The sequence below is a fragment of the Henckelia pumila genome, chromosome 1, assembly GCF_033568475.1.
Source record: "Henckelia pumila isolate YLH828 chromosome 1, ASM3356847v2, whole genome shotgun sequence".
NCBI lineage: Eukaryota > Viridiplantae > Streptophyta > Magnoliopsida > Lamiales > Gesneriaceae > Henckelia > Henckelia pumila.
The window spans coordinates 30,321,425-30,327,426 of NC_133120.1; the positions used below are offsets into that span (position 1 = coordinate 30,321,425).

The 6,002-nt window shown below is 35.8% G+C and overlaps 1 long non-coding RNA gene across 1 annotated transcript; it reads left to right on the plus strand.

Annotated features, from left to right (window-relative positions):
• Nucleotides 1-1,105: 1,105 nt before the first annotated feature.
• On the plus strand, nucleotides 1,106-3,455 carry LOC140876494 (uncharacterized). Its single transcript, XR_012148810.1, has 2 exons — nucleotides 1,106-1,285; nucleotides 3,194-3,455. It is a non-coding gene; the product is annotated as an uncharacterized lncRNA (long non-coding RNA).
• The last annotated feature ends 2,547 nt before the right edge of the window (nucleotides 3,456-6,002 follow it).

The following is a 6,002-nucleotide window of genomic DNA, read 5'->3' on the forward strand; positions in this document are numbered from 1 at the left end:
TGTCATGCACACATACAAAACAAGACAACAGCCGGATAAACTCCGGTGAGAAACTGTAGTACCTGTAATCCAATCTACTAAATCGCATTCATTAATTTAATAAATATTAAGATCATTATCTTTAATTTTAATTGATTTAAATTATTTATGTGAGTTATGTTTTTATTGTTTCAGTTTCTTTATTCAAATGATTTTTATCGTGCAGCTTACTTGTTTTAAGTATTGTAAAGATTTAAGCTTTCTTATTTAAATTATTTTAATTGCTTAGTTTATTCATTTAAATGATTTTAAATGTTTAGCTTAATTATTTTTAAGTCGTTATCTGTCTAAATCATTTTAAAGGTTTTTATGCCGTTAGTGCGTTTATTTAAATGACTTTTAATCGTTTGTCTAGTTTGTTTAAATTATTTTAATCGCTCTGCTTATTATTTAAAAATCTTAATTATTGTTCCGACATCAAAATATTTAAATTGTTGATTTTAATTTCTAAGTTAGTGTTTATGTAGTGCCTGGAATTTCCATGATTTAAATATTCATGCCTAAAATTTATTTTCAGTATGTATGTTTTTAATTTCTTAAAGTTAATTGTTTAAGTTTTAGTTAAAGATATCATTGCTTGATTTATTTGAATAAAATGCCTTGAATTGTTAGTTTAGTGAGTTTCTGTCCCGGCAGGCGACGATGGTGGGCTTCGGTGGTATATTATCAAGACTTTCGTTTTTTTTTTTTAAGATTTTAAGTTAGAAGAAAAAGGGGATTTTGGCCAAAAAAATGTAAATTTTAAACTTTTAAGGGGTCGAAAAGCAAATTTATTATTTTCTTGGATTCATTCCTAGACTTTTCATAAAATAGGGTTTTATTAAATCCGGGCTAGTGTAATTTTAATTAAAAATGTTGAGAGTTGAAAATTTTAAACTTAGGAGTTTTTAAAGGTGAAAAAGTTGGAGGTAAAAAGTTGTAATAGTACAAGTAGTACTTTTAATAGTACAAAAGCAACTTTAAAACACTACACACACATTTTCACTCTCATTATTTCTCACTCAAACATTTTATAACACAAAAATTAAAACCCTATCCCTTCCTAAACTCTAGAGCCGCCCCCTTCCTCTCTTCTTGGAGCTCCCTCTCGGCCAACCCCTCTCTTCCACCTCTAGCCGCCGGCGCCGCCTCCCACCGCCGCCTACACCACCGGAGAAGCTTCACAAGGAGCTTAGCTTGGAGTTTAGATTGTGTCCAGCCCTCTTCTCCCTTTTATTTTCGAATTCTCTTGGTAAAAGATTGGAAGGCAAGTGTAGACTTTTCTTGGGCTTTCAATCAAGCTATTATGTATTTGCTCCTAGCTTCTTTTTAAATTTCGAAATGACTATGATTTTTAGCATGTATGACTTGATACATTTCTGGAATTTTAGATTTTTATGTGGGATTTTCGAATTTATGCATTAGATTGACTTTTAAGTTGATAAATGGTGAGTTGTGTTGGAAAAAGCTTAAGTCATTTTGCATGCATGAAGTAAATTTCGAATTTCCAGAAATTGGTGTGCCCTATTTTCGAAAATTTACATGTGTAAGGGATGGAAATGAAGTGTGTTTGAAGCATTTTGATGTATTGCATTGGTCTTGATTGTTTGCTCTTGAGGTTGCCACTTTTTGGTGCAAAATCATGTAAATTTTGATATGTGATGTCGAAGTGAAGAAGTGGGCTGCCCAAGTGTTTGATGTAAGTCCTAAGAGATGGTTTTAAGTGTCTTTGATGGATTGGAGTGGTCTTAGAAGCAAGGGTGCATGATTGGTGAAGGTTTCACAAACTAGTAGGCCATTTGAGGTGTCTAGTTTGGACAGGGCAGTCTGAATTCGGGGTAGGGCAGTTTCCTGGTCGAGGTCTGTGTCGATTCTGTTTTGTCCTAAGTTTAGTTCATGACGTTGCGGTCGTGTCGGTATAAAATGGGCTTAATTCGGATAAGTATTCAATAAGTTATGAATTTTTGAAGTTTAAGTGTCGGTGCAGAAATTTATAGTCAAAAGTGGGCTGTCCGGGATGGGTTGTTTGGCATTTTGTATAAGAGGTCAAAGGAAGTTGAAACCTGGTCATATGGTAAATTTTAAGAGTTAGGAATGTGTCGGTTCAAGCGGGACGGGTTTTGGTTAAGGCATGAGTGAGAAAAAGGGTTTTTCAGTTTTCTTGCTCGGTCTAAGTTGAAAAGTTAGGACTTTGGCAAAAGAGTAAAGTCTTGAGGGTTAGAGGCAGCCACTCGCTCATCGTTCTCACATGCAATGGAGTCGAGTCTCATTCTTGAAGTTGCACGTTCGGGTGTGTGAGTCTTATTCTTGATGCCAAAGAAAAATTTAAAGAAAGTCTCTTTGAGTCTTGCATGCCAAAGCATAATTGAGTTGAGTCTCACATCTTAAAGGTTGCATGTTCGTGTGCATATGACATGTTCTTGAGAAAAATAAAGTGAAAGGAGGTCTTTTCAAGTATGCATGATTAAAAAGGTGTGAGTCGAGTCTTAATGAATGAAAAGGAAAAGAAAGTAAATGTTTTTGAATGAAGTGATTTGTTTGTGACAAAGAGGGGTGTTGTTAGGCCGGGGGATGCCTCGGTCTACTCACCAAGAGGTTACAGAGGTTTAGGTAGGGAGAAAGAGACATCTTGTCTACCCTACCCACAGAGGGGCAATGTGGGATCGGGAGCAATCTCGGTCTCCTTGTCATAGAGGGGCAATGTGGGATCGGGAGCAATCTCGGTCTCCTTGCCACAGAGGGGTTAAGTTCGTCGGGAGAAATCTCGTCGTCTTGCCGGCATAGTGCACTGCAGCCATGATCATGATCGAAACAGGGTCACAAATCAAGGAACTGATTTCTAAGAGGAAAAAGAAAAGAGAAGTTTAAAAGTTAAAGTTTAAAGTTTCAGTTTGACTCGTCTTACGTTGATGTCAGTCAGTCATGCATGAGGTTAAGAAAAGTATGAGGTTAAGTAAAGCATGAGGTTTATGTCAAGAAAGTTGAAAGTCTTCTATAGCGTGAGTTCATCAATGCATGTTTCCTATACACTCTAGTTTCATGCATATTTACAGTTAAAGTTCAAAAGTATACTAAGTATCATAGTTTGAGTAAAGCATCATCTATTTTTAAACCTTGATATTCAACTGTTTATGCTTGTTGAGTCTTTAGACTCACTACGCTTGTTTGATTGCAGGTGATGAGTTTTATGTTGAGGCGATGGAGGGGCAGGATCCACTGGGTTGAGGCCACTGGTAGTGCGAAGCCCAATGACCGTCGCTATTGCATGTTTAAGTTTTCCGCATATTTACTCTGTTATGTAATAATGAAGAGTTATTTGAGTACTTACAGTGTTTTTAGCCAGGATGTGTATTCCCTGTGCTACAGTTGATGATTTGTAGTATGCCATCACCTATGCATGTTTATGTTTAACGCACTCTTTTAAATTCCTTAGTTTACTTTATGCTGTAACCGGGAGGTGGTTACTAGGATTGCATGTTTATGTTTAACGCACTCTTTTAAATTCCTTAGTTTACTTTATGCTGTAACCGGGAGGTGGTTACTAGGATTGCATGTTTATGTTTAACGCACTTAAGTTTTACGTCAGTTGCTTTTCCTTACTTGAACTGCTGACTGGGTTAAGATGGCTTGTTTGCTTTGCAAACAAGTCATGGCAAAATTTTTATAAATCCGTAATTTCCTTTAAATTAAATAAAGCATAGAGGTTAGGGTCGTTTCAGAAACAATTCTCAGTATAACCAACATATAGAAAGCGTTAAATAAATCACCTTGACTCTATTTAAACTCGACTCAACAAATAGAGTACGTAAACGCTTTACATACGAATTGATTCACATAACTTCAAAGCCATCAAGATTCATAACTGATCTTGACATGAATATCCATCTAACGAGTTCGTAACCGACTCGCAAATAAGGTGAACAGCAACCTTGGCATAGAATCAATTCAATATAGCATCATATCAAATTAAATATAAAGATCCACTACCTGAGATGGATCGAAAACATCACAATCAAATCAAAAACATAAACAAGTATGTGGTTTTTGCGGGCCAACTCAAGGTTAGTCGTTCTTGAGTTTCAAAGTCCCTACTTCGCGATGTCGTCATTATACCTTCGTTTATCTCGATTCTAAACTCTTCAAATCTGAAAGATACAATCATAACACATATATCAAACTTCATTTCAATCTATTGTATCAAAATCGAGTTGAAAACATCATAAAATCATCGATCAAACTCATTTCAAACCTCAATCCAACTTCTTCGGTTCAAAGTCGTTGTCTCGAGTCGTTGGCCTTCCAAAATCGACTGAAATGGAAGAATAAAATTCCCATAACATTCACATCATCAAGATAAGTGTTTCAGCTTAGCTATCGAATAACAAAACAGTCCAAAAACGCGATTAAACGGCGTAGAGATTGAAAATTGGTAACCGACGTAATCCCGAAACCATTTCTAACTTCTAACCAACTCATACATGTATTCAAGTCAATAACCAGCTGATAAATCATTCAAATCCTCATCTCAATAGCTAAAAAAATTGATTAACATGCTGGAATCAAGATTGGATACATGTAATACAAACTCATCAATTCGGTTTCGATATAGAAGCGCATAAACGTCGATAAACATAATCGAAAACTCAACATCTGATATCTGTCAACTTTAGAGCATCAAACCATACTAAAAGATATAAACACTTACACTAAATCGAAGCCCTCTTCGTAAGGATTCCAGAACAATTTACCGAATCGAAATCGGATAACCGGAACAAAAGTTATGGCAAATCGAAAATCATGAAATCAAGAATCAAGAAGATGAGCTCGGCTCTGTACAAGTTTTCTGAATTGAATATTCAAAGAACACGTATTCATGCTGAGTAATCACTCTAAAATCAGATAGCTTCAATAGAAATTGCAATTTAGTCCTTCAATTCTTCAATAATTGCAATTTGGTCCTCGATCCTTATTTTAATTCAATTTCAATCCTAAATAATTTAAGAATATTAGAATTTAAATCAAAACTCTAAATATTCCCAAATTAAATATACTGGGATTAAAATTAAATAAATTCGGATTAATATTAATTAATCCCGAGCCTTAAATTTCTCCCCCACTAAGACATGAGTTCGTCCTCGAATTCATAAACAGTATAGATATGCAGACTGCATGCTCATAAGAATAAAGAATAACTAAAAACTGAATAAGAACTCACATCAGTGGAATAGATAAGGAAATCGTTGCTTCATATCTTCTTCGACTTCCCACGATGCTTCTTCAACTCTGTGTCTACTCCATTGAATCTTCACCAATGGAATTGTCTTCGTTCGGAGTTGCTTTGTTTTCTTATCAAAAATCTGAATAGGTTGCTCGAAATAGCTAAGAGTATCATCCAACTCAGCTTCATCAGATCGAATCACATGAGACGCATCAGATATATATTTCCTCAACATCGATACATGAAAGACATCATGTATCCCAGATAAAGACATAGGAAGAGCGAGTCGATAAGCTAGATTGCCTATATTCTCGAGAATCTCATACGGCCCAATATACCTCGAAGATAATTTTCCTCGTTTGCCAAATCGAACTGTGCCCCTGAACGGTGAAATCTTCAGAAACACTCTATCTCCCTGATCAAAAGATAACGGCTGTCGTCATACATTTGCATATCTCGTCTGTCTATGCTGCGCTGTTCTCATTCTCTGCTAAATCAATTTCACTTTCTCAGTCATCTGTCTGATCATATCCGACCCTAACTCAGGTACCTCAGAAACATCATCCCAATATAAAGGCGATCGACACTTCTTTCCCTATAATGCTTCAAATGGTGCCATCTCTATACTCGTTTGATAACTATTGTTATAAGAAAATTCCACAAGTGGTATAGAATTTTGCCATGTAACGCCAAAATCAAGTACTACAGCTCTGAGCATATCCTCAAGTGTCTGAATAGTTCGTTCAGATTGACCGTCAGTTTGAGG